General features: G+C 36.1%; 2 pseudogenes; both read left to right on the top strand.

The window, feature by feature from the left end:
- The first annotated feature begins 5,712 nt into the window (after positions 1 to 5,712).
- Positions 5,713 to 14,640, top strand: part of LOC148190948 (uncharacterized) — a 61,209-nt pseudogene continuing 52,281 nt past the window's right edge.
- LOC148190949 (uncharacterized) lies at positions 9,425 to 12,549 on the top strand (annotated as a pseudogene).

A 14,640-nucleotide genomic window follows, 5' to 3' on the forward strand; every position in this document is an offset into this window, starting at 1 on the left:
GTTTTTCTAATAATGGTAATCAATATTTTGTGATATCATAATCATTTATACTAATACTATATATAGGTATAAATGTTTAAGGCACCTAAGAAACCCTGAAAGAAATATTTGCCACAAAGATGTTAATCTTTGATAAGAAAAATACAATTTATTTTATTTCCTATACTAATTATTATTCAGGAGATAGTCCTCTATCCTACCTTTGGCTTGGGTCAGCCCATCCCTACCTCTGGCTCAGGCCGACCCGTTTCGACCTTCAACTTATGTTAGTTTGTCTGGACCTTAAGTCTTAATCTCCAAACATTCATTTTGGGTCAACCAGTCTCCACCATCAAAATTAACCTGCCTTAATCTTCGACCCAACCCATTATATCTTTATTTTTGGTCTAGATCTGTCTGACTATTCTCCATACACGCTATCTCTTCTCGATCTTTGACTTGGTGTGATGCATCTCTGTTGTTAACTTGTCTAAATATTTTTTTTCTAACTGAGCTATCTCAATTTTTGTCCATGATATTCTATCTTAACCTTTAGTTTATCAGTCAACTTAATTTTTTCTCAAACTTAAAGTATTATAATTTAAAAATCAATCAAAGTCTTTTAGTACAATCATACCTTTCTTTAGCCTAAAACATTCATTTCAAATTACTTTTAATAATATAAAAATATTTATTATGATTTTAATTATTGTGATCTATAACTAAAACACAATTCTCATAAAATATTATTATTATTATTTTCCATATGAAATAAAAATATATTTTAAAGAAACAAAATTTTATTCTCTTTAAATTTCACCGACAAATCGTTCTTATATTTTATAATATGTAAATATTACAAAATAAATTTAAACAAATTTATATAATATAAAAATAAAAAAATTGTAAATCTTATCTTAAATATAAAGGTAATAGTGGGTTATGGGAGGTTTATAAAGGAAAAAGCACAGAAAAGGGCGGGAGGCTAAAGAAGAAAACCTCGAATATCCGTAACGTTGCATTTCTAACGGGAGGTTATCTTAAAATGTAAATCTGATATTAAAATATAATGGTATTGGGAGGTTATGAGAGGTTTTGAAAACGACGTATCCTTTGTCTTTTGTCAAACTCTTTGTCTTCTGGCTAACAATTAGTACGTCAAAGCCTAGTAAAATTCGACGTAACCATTGTATATTTTACGCTTCGAAGTTGAGAAGTTAAAAACTACTAGATTGTGAAAGACGTTCCAAGAATTCTATTCAGACATGGCTTCTTCATCATCATCATCTAAAAGAAAAAAGAAGGTTGCCCAAGTTACAAGAAGATATCCTAGGAAAGCTTTTATTCTGGAGAGTTATAAAATATGTAGTTCCTCACAAGTATTTGGACCTGCAATTGTTCAAGAAAGAAGGGTTCCTTTTTCAAGAATGGATTGCATATCAAGGGCTTACTGATTTTGTCCATATGAAAGGAGATTGCTATCCAGATTTCGTAGAGGTTTTCTACACAAACCTGAGGGTTGTAAATGGGGTCATTCACTCAAGGGTCAAAGGTGTTAACATTACTATTAACGATAATGTTTGGTCACATATTGTTGGACTGAAAGCTGAAGGTTTGGATTCTCATATCCGTGATTCTGAGTCAAATAGATGGCTAACAAAGAGAGCTATATATATATAATCTTCTTAAGATATCCACGAAGGTACACGGTGGATAAGCAGTACCTACATGATGGCTTAAACAAGGACGAGAAACTAATTGCTTATGTCCTGACTTGGCTACTGCTGCCTGGAAGATTTGTCGAGGATAGAATGTCAACAAAAGATGTATTTCTATTGAATGCTATCAAGACTAGAATCCCAACCAACTGGGTTGCGGTACTAAAAGACCACATGATCATTGCAGGAGATAAATAAGCACACAAATTGCCTTATGGAGTATTTATCAACCAGGTGTTGATACTCTAAGGAGTATATGTATCTCAAGAGGTCAGACTTGTGTGCAACAAGTCACAAGAAATTGGTATACTAAGTTTGTTTTCTATTGGGCTGGAAAGGACTGTGAATGGATGGTTCTTCAGAGATGAGCTAACTGTTAGAAGTACACCTACTCCTGCTGTAGATCATACTGCCTTCATTCCACAAACTGATTTTGAGAAATATGTTGTTGATCAATTTAGGAAGAAGTCTAAAAGGGATGAGAGAGTTGAAGATACTCTTTTCAGATGGGAGAAGAAGGGAAACAAGAATGGCATTGGCTTTGAAACTGGAGATTTTGATGATGAGTCAATTGATGAAGATTGAATGAGATCTTCTTCATAAGAATAGGGACTACTTTTCTATGTGGATTTTTTTTATATTTTGTAATCATGGCATTAAGTCACCTTTGGTTTTATGTACTGCTTTGGTTTTATTTTGAAATGAAATGAAGATTTCTTTTAGTAAACATATGTGAATTGTGAATGTTGATTGCATTGTTATGTGGACTAACTGATGCGGCTATCGCGACCCATCAAATTTGATGTGCATTAAAGAATGCAGTATAATGCTAGGAAGTGACTTTTAGGTCGTCTCTCAAGGACCAAATTTGGTTCAGGTAATAGGTCGAACACTTTGTGGGGGGGGGGGGGTTGTGAAGATTTTGTGAATGCAAGTGAACTAAATTAAAATACGAACATAAACACGGATGTGAATAGAGGATTAAAACAGTTGGTCACTTAACATTGTAACTAAAATATCACAACCAAGAAAAATAGAGAACATTAGAATGAAAAGTGCTTTAACCAAATTAAAAGTGCAACATGGAGCTAAACAATTGAATGCAAATCGAGAATGGAGGCCAATTGAAATGAATGCGTAAAGAACACTTAAAAGTAAGTGCGTGAAGAAGTAAAAAATACGAATGCATTTCTTAAATTAAAATACCACGCTTCTAAAGAAAAACAAACCGAGAAGAATGGAGGTGAGTTGCTACACCATCTTTCTTTCAAGCACCGTTCCTATTCTAAGAAACAAAAGGAATTGAAAACACTACTACTGAAAATAAAATAAACCGAGAGCTCCCTTCCTAAATAAATCACGCGTGCTGCACCTCCAAAACAAATCAACATTTTCTCCTCTCTGCTTATAGCCGTCAGATGGGTGTGAACACTCCAAAGCTCTAAATGAATGCACCGTGTTCTGGAAATAAAAATAAAAAAAAAGATCTGCTTCCTAAGACGTCACATGTGCCTGCTGCTACCCGTGAATCAAAACTAAAAAATGAAGTTACTTCCTTAGGTGGCGGGTGCTCTAAGCTCTCAATGCGCTACATTTTTTTAAAGTAAAAAAATTGCTTCATAGGTGGCAACTGGAGCCTTCTCTCGTCCAGGCCGAGACACTTCCCCCCCTAGTGATTTCATTCCCTCCAAGATGAAAACCCTCCAATTCCACGTGTGCTGCTGGAACGCTTCTTATGGGCCGTGTGCTGCCAATTGCTGGACGCATGCAACCCTCCCTTATGCACCTCTCTTCTGCTGCTGGGCCACGTGTGCACCTGTCCAAGCATACATTCAGCTCCAGCCGAGACACCACTTGCTGCCAACGTGGCTTCTCCAATTCCTAATCTCTCCAAGCTTGCTGGATGGGAGTTGCTGGACCGTGAAGGCCGCTAGACGAGTGTTGCTATCTTTAGCTTGCTGGACTGCTCAAAATCCCCTCATCCGTGGGCTCCCTTTTCCATCTCCTGGACGTAACCCGCTGCTGGAATATTGCTGGACCGTTTCTTCTTTTTGCCACTTCTTGGACGCATGGTGCTGGACCGAACCAAGTTGTTGTTGCACCTCCATACTGCCAGCGTGTCCAGTGAAGGCTGGATGAAGGAATGAAGGCCTCTTTGCCAGCGTGAAGCCTTCGGATCGTGTGTTGTTTGTTGTTTTGGGTCGTGATGCTGATGGACACAAGCCTTGTGCTCACCAAATTGTTGGACGAGATTATGCTGCCACCACGTGCTAGACTTCTTCCACTTATGAAAGCATCGTGTGCTTTTTCCCAAGTGGCGGCTGGAGCCCCCTAATGAACCAGCCCTCTTTGATGAATGCTCCTCAATTAATTCTTGTTGCACCGCCCTTTTCTCTGAACGTGCTGGCTTTGGAACTCTCCATCAAAGTGTGCATCCGCTTGCTGTGTGCACATCCTTTTCCAATCAATCAATCATGTGCTTCCTAAAACACACCCATAAGCGTACCTGATGCTTCTTTCCAGCCCAATACTTTTTGAAGCTCTTTTTTGACTGTCAATTGTTTTTCTGGATGTCACTCTCCTATTTCTTCTCCATACTTTTTTTGTGGAGAGTCTTGAATTATGTGACAACCCTCCAAATTGCAAATCTCATTACACTGCTAACTTGAATCGATTAAGGAAGAACTAAAAAGAAAAAATTTCATATCTGATTGTAAAGAAAAAATAATCATAAGAGCGCCACATTTTGCTATTGTCGGAAGGAAAAAACGTCGAAGCCCCATTGAATACGACGTTCTATTACAATTAATGCTCCCAAGTACATCAATTCCCTTCACGTCCCAGCCCAGCAGCCTACGACGTTCTATAGCAGGGCAGAAAAGAAAAAAGATCCGAAAGTATGGTACTTTTTGGCGGAAGAAAAAAACGTAGAATTCCAACAGAACTCGACGTTCTAATAATGCTCTCGTGTTTAAAAGAAAAAACTAAAAAGAAATAAAAAGGTAGAAACTTTTGGCTTCCAATACTACGTCTAAGCCCCTTCAAATTCGACGTAACCTTTGCAATTTATAAGAAAAAATTAATAAAAAAGGCGTATTGTTTTAAGAGAAAACGTTGAATGGTTTGGGACTTCGACGTTGTTTTTAAACATAACATCAAATTTTTGTTGTATGCGATGTGAAAGTTTTTTATTGAATGTAAAAACAAAACATAGTTTCGCTGTTTGTTCGCGGTTCCATTTCTGCTTGAACTTTCTTCTTGGTGGATGACTGCGATAAAGAAAGAAGGTTATTTTTAATTCGTTTCTGTCTTTGTAACGTCATTTGGTTCTCATTTCTAAGGTTGACCGATTGTTTTTCGTTTATATTTTGGATGTTTTTCGTACTGGGTCAGCGAACTTCATCATCTTCTCTAGTGACACCATTTGAAGTATGTTTTTTTTTCTTAAAATACTCTTACGTATGATGTATGTGCTCATGTTTGTGTTGTATTTGTCGATTCTGGACGTATGATATCTATATGTATAACGATACTATGATAGTTTTTTTTTCCTTCAACGTATGATATATGTGGTCGTTCGTTGTCAGCGAACTTCGTCATCTTCTCTAGTGACACCATTTCAAGTTTGGTTTTTTTTCCTTCAATATCTCTTACGTATGATATACGTGTTCGTGTTTGTCGATTCTGGACGTATGATATATGTATAATGATATATATTTGTGTTTTTGTATGTATACTATGATAGTTTATTTTTTTCGTTCAACGTATAATAAATATTTATTTTTGTTTCTCTACGTAAGTTTTTTTTTTCGTGGATTCTTTTAGTTTAGTATAGTAGTATGGATCGAAGCTGGATTCATTAGAGTATGAGCGAGGAGTTTTTGAGTTCATACAATATGTTAAAGAACGCGCAAAACCAGTGAACGAGGCATATTTTTGCCCTTCTGTTTGTTGTCTCAATCAAGTATATGAAGACTTGGACAACATCCGTGATCATCTATTCATCTATGGAATAATGAAAAGTTATACAGTTTGGGCTTGGCATGGGGAAGTATTATATAAGCCAACAACTTTAAGAGGTTCGGATTACGTCGACGAATGGATGAGTGATCATTTAGACGAAATGTTACGTGACGTTGGCGAAGAAAATTTTGGAAGAGCTCATTTATACGATAGTCTTAAGAACAATACGGAGCAAGAGTTGTATCCAGGATGCATCAATTTTACAAGGTTATCGGCTACTTTGAAATTATTTTGTTTGAAAGCAAGAAACGGATGGACTGTTAAAAGTTTCACGAAATTGTTGGAGTTGCTGAAGGAGATGCTACCAGAAAATAACACGTTACCTATCCGTAATTATGATGCGAAGAAAATTCTATGTCCAATGGGTGTGGAAAACCAAAAGATACATGCATGTCCCAATAACTAGGTATTGTATAGAGATCAACATGCTTCAATGAAGGTGTGTCCGACGTGTGGTTCGTCACAATTTAAGAAGAAATTTGATGGAAATAACGATGAACACAATGAAGGTCCACCAGCTAAGGTCATGTGGTATTTACCTATAGTACCTAGGTTGAAACGATTGTTTTCTGTTAAAGAAGATGCGAAGAATCATATTCAGAAGAAAACTTTCGTTTGTGTGCAATGTTGTTTTACACCATAAATGATTTCCCAGCATATGGGAACTTGAGTGGTTAAAGTGTTAAAGGTCATTTTGCATGTCCGATTTGTGAAAAAAATACTAGTTATCTTCAACTGAAGCATGGGTAGAAATTGTGTACACAAGACACCGAAGATTCCTTCCTCGAAATCACCCTTACCATAGATTGAAAAAAGTGTTTAATGGAAGTCTTGAGGATGATGTAGTGTGCCGACCACGTAATGGGGAAGAAGTATACGAACAGGTGAGGAACATTGATGTTGTCTTCGGAAAACATAAGAAGAAGACCGTGGAGAAAAACATTTGGAAAATGCGATCAATATTCTTTAATCTTCCATATTGGTGTAAACTTGATGTGCGACATTGCATAGACATGACGCATGTTGAAAAAAATGTATGTGATAGTGTTGTTGGAACTTTGCTAAACGTTAAAGGAAAGACAAAAGATGGAGTGAAAGCACAACAAGACTTGGTTGACATGGGAATCCGTTCTGAGTTACATTCGCAATCCATAGGAAGACGCACCTATCTTCCTCCAACTTGTCACACTCTTTCAAAAAAAGAAAACCAAATTTTTTATCAATGTTTACATAGTGTGAAGGTTCCACAAGGTTATTCGTCTAGTAGCCTTGTTTTTATGAAAGATTTGAAGTTGGTTGGTTTAAAGTCTCACGATTGTCATGTCTTAATGCAACAACTTTTACCAGTAGCTATTTGAGCCATATTACCTGCCTTTGTTAGAGGTATTCGCACACATTTGAGTTTGTTTTTCAATTCCATTTGCAAGAAAGTTGTTGATCCTCTACAATTAGATGATTTGCAAAATGAGGCCATCAGACTATTGTGCCAATTGGAAATGTATTTCCCACCCTCATTTTTTGATATCATGGTTCCTTTGATTGTCCATCTAGTGAGAGAGATTCGAATATGTGGGCCGGTTTTCTTGAGGTGGATGTACCCGGTTGAAAGATACATGAAAATCTTAAAGGGATATGTTAAGAATCAATTGAGGTCGGAAGCTTCGACTATAGAGCGCTACATTGCAGAGGAAGCCATTGAATTCTGCTCAAGTTATATGCTAAGTTGTGACCCAATAGGACTTCCAAAGAAAAGATATGAAAACATACGTGAAGGAAAGGGAGTTTGAGGAGTAAGGATTGAAAGTGTTAGTGGAAAAGAAGTTAATCAAGCACATTTGTACATTTTAAACAACATAAAGGATGTTATTCCTTACATTTCACAACACATTGATGAAATTAAGTCAGCACATCCACGTATGAGTGAAAAGTGGACACTTAATGAACATAACAAATCCTTTTTAGCTTGTTTAAGAAAAAGATTTATGTGCTCCAAATGTTTCTGAAAATCTATTGAGACTAGCTCGTGGACCTAACACTGATGTGATTACTTTCGGCGGCTATTACATAAACAATTACTTGTTCTATTCAAAGGAGGAAGACGACAAAAGTAGAGTTCAAAATAGTGGAGTTACCCTACAAGTTGAGGTTGTACACTTTTCCAGTTCCAATTACAACATCAATCAATTATTTTGGAATAATACAAGAAATTTGGGAAATTGATTGTCACTTTTAGAATTCTAGTTTTCAAGTGTAAATGGGTTGACAGTAATTCTGGTGTGGTGACAGAAGACCTCCAATTCACTTTGGTGGATCTTAACAAAATGAGTTACATGGATGAACCATTTATTATGGCTACTCAAGCAAGACAATTATTTTGTCACTGACCCAGTGAATCATAAATGGTCAGTGGTATTGGAAGGCAGAGCCATGCACACAATTGATGATGAAGACTCTCTAGATATACTTGAGAAAAGCTCCTTCTCATCAAGAACCACTGAAAATAAGGTTGATGATGTACCCGATGAAATACATGCAACTCGATGTGATCACAACGAAGGCATATGGGATAAATAGGTGTGTTAACATTGTTTTAATTACATGTACAATTTATTTATTTTGTTTGTTCTAACTATGATGTACTAACACTTTGTAAACAGGTATGACGAGCTCTGGATCAAGTCCGACAAGAGGAGGGGGTAGATCTGTGACTCAGATGCCTGATGTCACATCCCATCAGGTTAATGAGAAACCAGTGACAGTGGAGTTTGATCCCCGAACATTTGTGCCTATTAGGGCACATGTAGCATCGTTCAAAAGTTACTTGGGCGTGATGGCAAAAGCACATGTCCCTATTATCGCTACCTGTTAGGATGATGTCCCACAGGTTGAAAAATATACTATGGTAGGATATTTTGGTATATGTTTAAGATGTTTTACTTCTATCATTGACTTATTTTTGTTGATCATGCATTAACATTAATTTTTTTTTATCAGGAAAACTAGAATATCCTTAATGATGAGAGGATAAGGAAGAAGATTTTATCCCACATTGCAGTTTGGTGGAGGGACTTCAAGACGAGAATAACACGTCAATACGTCTTTGGCTCTAAATAGAACGACACTCCTTGTACAAAATATAAAATAACTGAGGAGGAGTGGGTGCAATTTAAAGAATCTAGACTTACTTCTGAATGGCATATATGTTTTTTAATATTTTTCTCTGGTCACACAAGATGTTAATTTGTGATTTATGCTTAATGATTTTCATTTTTTCATACGTGAAAAGGATAGTCGCCCAGCAGAGGCAGAAGCTTAATGATACACCACACGTACTGTCACGTGGTGGTTATGCGTTATTAGAGAAAAAGATGAGAAAACGTCGCGTTGAGGAGTTAGGTCTTGAGTCACCTGATCTAGCACCTCCACCAGCCAGACATGAATTGTGGAAGGCTGCACGGACAATGTCCAATGGCCAGTTTATGTCCCAGTCTGCTCAGGAGATATCCTAGAGAAGTATAAGTGGAAACTTTTAATTGATTACCATAGTTCATAAAAAAATTATGTAACAAATTTTTTAATGTGTCTAACTTCATTATGAGATGCAGGATGACTTGGTTGACCAATAGAGTCAAGGCACATTTGTGGCACAAGGTAGGGAGGACCTCCTAGCAGCAGCCACAAGTCGGCTAGACTGTCCAGGTCGTATGTGTGCTGTTGGAGGAGCTATTGGATTGAGGGACTACTTTGGCCCTAAACCAAGAAGCACAGAAGTCGTGACTCAGGAAATCGTTAGTAGCATTAGGCAACAGGTGCAAGTCAAATTAGAGGAGAGCATGGGTGAACGCTTAAGAATGCTCGAAGAAAAACTTGCGATGATCACCCAACAACAACAACAACAAGAAAAACAAGAGCAACAAAAACAGTCACAACAGGAGGACACCCCTACAGATGATCCTACTGCACCTCGTGTGAGCACCAAAGGCTCATGCTCTACTGCAGATCATATTGATTACAATATTCAGTATGAGCTTTTGGTTGATGAGGATCATCCGCGTGTAGTGGTCGTGCGATGACAGATTGCAGGAGGTTAGACCATTCATGGTGCTCCTTTATTGCCCACTCACGCGCGGGTAATGATTGATGATCCAAGAGACCCCTAGGCTCGAGTGCCAGTGCCTACATCTGAAATCCAATTTGTGGGGGAGGCCTTAGGCACATTTATAGCTTGGCCTAAGTCTATGATCATGCCATATTTTGGCCCACCAGCGATATTATATTCTTCTTTTTATTATCTTAAATCTTCAAGTTATAATTAAATGATTCCTAACTTTGGTAAATGTGAGTTGCAAGTCTACCATCCTGAGAAACAACCAATTGTTCAACCTGTGAATGAGGCTCGTGAGGAAGCAGAAGACCATGATGTTATATCCATATTGATCTCGAGATTAAATAAGTTGAGAAAAGGACCGGTAGAGATGTTGTGGAGTTAAGAACATTTGGCCTCGAGGGCCATGTTCCATTGTATATTAATTTCGATGATGCATATGAGATCATTGGTGGAGAAAAAATGCTCAACATTTCATGCATAAAATTATGGTGCATGTAAGTTTTTTATTTGTTATTTTCCAATTTGTATATTATTATTATTACTTTTTAATAAATATACTTAACTTTATTCTTACAGGTACATGGACACCATCGTAGTTGAATCAGGTTAGGCGTTAGTTTATGGCTTTCTTGAACCTGAGACTATTCAACCATTTGGAAACACATTAGATTTCAGAAAATCATATATTCAAACATGGATGACTGAGTCTAACAGAGAGATATATATCGCGCCTGATACGACTGTCGCGGCCGATCAAATTTGATGTGCAATTAAGAATGCAGTACAGTGCTAGGAGGTGACTCCTAGGTCGTCTCTCAGGGACCAAATGTGGTTCAGTCTCTTGTCAACACGTAGTGGGGGGTTTATAAGTTTTGTTGATACGGAAAACTAAAATTGCGTTAAATAAAATTTACAACAGTAAAGCAGAATTGAGATAGTAAAAATAAAATTTGGTACATTAAAATGAAATTACAGCTATTTGAAATAGCAAAAACAATTCGCAATATTGATGTTGCTGGACCCATGAACATTATATAAAAGAAAGACAAGCAATATTGATTGGAAGGTGAAAACATGCAATTCTTCTAGTAGGGCCGTCCAACTTTCTTTAAGCAAAATTAAACTACAAGTTCTGAAATTTAAAGCATACCACCGTGCAAACAAACCAAAGTCATTGAAAGCATTAAAAAATTTCATAAACTATACTACTATATGGACCACTTTTGCCGAGAATTCATGTGTTGATGGACCATGGTTGCACTTCTCCAAATTGCAAGTAGGAATCACACAATTCTAGCTCTTTTGACCGAGAATCACACCTCCATATTCATCTACTTCTTCAAGAGTTTTCTCCAAGCAATTCACCATGCTCACTCTCTCAAAAGCTCATCACATATGCGTCTCTTCTAATCATTACAGCAGCTTCTTCTCTTCATCTCAAACTCAGTTCTTGTATTTTAAGAAAAGAAAGAAACGTATACTTCACTTCAGCCGTGAAAACAGTTCGTTCTTCTCTCCCTCTATGGACTTATCATCTCACACCAGCACCCCCTTTCTCATTCATCAAGCCATCATCTCCGTAATACTCTTGCTATCTCCCCTGGAAAAGAAGAAAAAGATCCTCTTAAAATTGCCGAGAGGAAGAAGTTAAGAGAGATCTCCCAATCCTTGTGTGTTGTCTCCTTCTGACCGTAGACTCTCGGCTTGTCTCCTCCCCTAGCATCTAGCTTCCTCATTTTTCTTCAATCAATCCCCTGTGCTTGGATGTAGCTATGTCAATTGGTGTTTCATGTTGACAAAAATGATTCACATAATTTCCACGTGCTGTAAGCCAGAGTTCTTCTGGAAGGCTTTGTTCTGAGCATATGTTTTTATTACTAAAGCTTACCATGCCTTTTCTCAATGTGATGTGGCAAACTAAAACAAACGTGACACCTCCTAACATGGACAGTAAAATTAGCGGTTGTGTGCACCTCCAAAAGAAATTAATCTCTAAATTTTTGTCCAACAATTTCCCTACAATTAAAAATGCAAATAATTAGACTCAGATAATTCAAATTAATTAAAATAAGAATTTCTGGTCAAATTAAACACAGTACAAAAAAATGGGAAAATACTGGATATTTGAGCACACTTTCCTGATTAACTCTAGTACAATAAACTAAATGCAGTGCAGAAATTATCAACTCATCAGCGCCATACATTGATGCGTATGTGTTTCCCAATATTGTCAGCTTTTATCAAATTTTAATCAATAAATTAACTCACTAGTTGTTGGTACATGACACAGGCCATTGGCAACTCATGGTGATCATTCCAAAAAAAGCACAAGTTGTATGGTTTTGTTCTCCTCATAGGAAGATTAAAGCGGAGTTGAAGTCCTTGATATAAACTTAAGTATTACATTCATTCTTATCAAATCATTATGATATTAATATATTAACTTATGTTTCTAATGTTTCAAATTTGTTTAGAGTTGTTACTAGGACCAGAGGACAACAACTTGAAATTATGTATCCTAAGGTTGGAATTCGTTGATCTTTAACCTTTAATTTTCGTAGTCAAATTTAAACCATTATATTTGACTAAGTTCTTTCACATGTTTAGTGTAATAAGCAGAATGATTCCTGGGCATGTGGCTACTACATCATGTCATGGATGAAGGTAATCATCCGAGCAGAAATTAGAGGGGAATGGACTGAGGTAGAAATTTACATTTGAAAATCTTACAAAAATCAATAAACTTTTGACATTAAAATGAATATAATATTAAAGTTTCCTTGATTATGTAGCGGTTCAACACTACCTCTCCATTGTCCACTTCAGTAATAAAGACGATAAAAGAGGATTGGGCACGATATTTGAATAAACATTTTAAATAGCTATAGCTTTAGGTTTTTCCTTTCATGATAGTAGCATTTGCTTACTTGTGCAACTTTTAAGTTGTTAATAGATTATTGTGAATAGATGAATACTATGAATAGATGAATGAAAAATTGGGTTCTTTTAAGTTTTGATGATAGCATTAGCGTTTTTTAGTTTTACTATTTAATTGGAATTGATGAATTGATGATAACATGGTTTAAATTAATTAATTCTGTGAATATATATGAATTGAAAAATTGGTTTCTGTATTTCAGGTTTGGTTGAATGAGCTAAACCGAATCAAATCTAAAAAAAACACTGAAGGTAACGTCGAAGTAACACCATTCGACATTCAAACATTGACAGTAACATCCAATATCGATAAGTTCGACGTTAACCTTACGTCCATCCCCTTATACTTGACATCAAATATTCTTTTAAATATAAATATTTATTCAAATATTACTCAAAAATTGACGTCCTCTTTGAATTTCGACGTGAACATTACGTCCGTTATCTTCCGTAACGACGTTAACTTACGTCACTGCTCTCGTACATAAGACGAAAAATCTTACTATAAATAAATATTTATTCAAATATTGAACGTCATTCTCTTTAACGGACGTAACCTCACATCGTTGCACAAAATTGACATTAGATTTACGTCAATTCTCGATTGACTCGACGTCAAATTGTCCTATTAACGTCGCCTCGTGATATTAGACGTAAAATTTATATCACCCGCTATGACGTTGGTAGCGAATTCGTAGTTAAAAGCCAAAAATAACCAATGTAATACGCTGTTTTGTACTATACCCTCTCCCGCGAAGCCCTTCTCACGCAGCGAAAGTCACTTCGTCACACAGCCCCAAGATTAGCCTCCCTCGCCAGCTAGAAGTTCTGTCCACGCCACGACACCAACCCTTGATGCAGTGATAACACCTCCTCATGCTGCCAAACCACCATCATAGAGAAAGAGGAGCTCGACAAAGTGAGAAACAATGGAAAGTGGGGAAGAGTGGATACAGAGATTAGATTAGGACGGGGGAGAGTGGAAAGCTGGGAAGGTTTCGCGAGGAGAGTATTTGGGAAAATGGAAGAGGGAAAACCCAAGTTTTGATTTCATTAAGTGAATGCCTATACTGACGGACAAAAGCCTTCGGTAAATTCGCTGCCAAATACCGAAAGGCGAAAGCCTTCAGTAATTACCATCTTACATGACCGTCGCTAAATCCTTCGGTATATCAACTTTACCAACGACCCAGAGGCCTTCGGTAATAATCCTTCCTTCAGTAATCAACGTGTAGTGATATATATATATATATATATATATATATATATATATATATATATATATATATATATATATATAAACTTTATTTTTAGTTGATTTTAAAACTCCAATACAAAAAGAAGAGATATGAGAAAAATATATGTGAATCTATTCTTTTTAATACTAAGTGTAGATTGAAGACTAATGAACAATATGTCGTCATCTAATTATTCAAACTAAACAAGTATATTATGTTAAAGACACCAAAGTTCATAATTGGCTATAGTAGTACTAAACTTCAAGATTTATATGACAGTCGCAGAAGATATAAATGAGGTGTGCTAAGCAAACTGATTACATTTTACTCAATCCCATTTATATATAAGTAACTTCGTTCCATAATTAATGAAAATCCAAGATACTTATTTGATGATAATAATAACAAAATGATGATGAAAGTATTGATTTAATAAACGAAAAAAAAATACTAATTTATTATTATTATATATAATCCTGTTAATTAAACTATATTATCAGTTATATATACATACATATATATATATATATATATATATATATATATATATATATATATATATATATATTTTAAAGATCTATATTTAAATGGATCCTATTTTATCTAATGATTTTTCATATATATATATATACTAAAC

Source organism: Vigna umbellata, chromosome 11 (genome assembly GCF_029865625.1).
Source record: "Vigna umbellata cultivar VRB3 chromosome 11, Vumbellata_1.0, whole genome shotgun sequence".
NCBI classification, from domain to species: Eukaryota; Viridiplantae; Streptophyta; class Magnoliopsida; order Fabales; family Fabaceae; genus Vigna; species Vigna umbellata.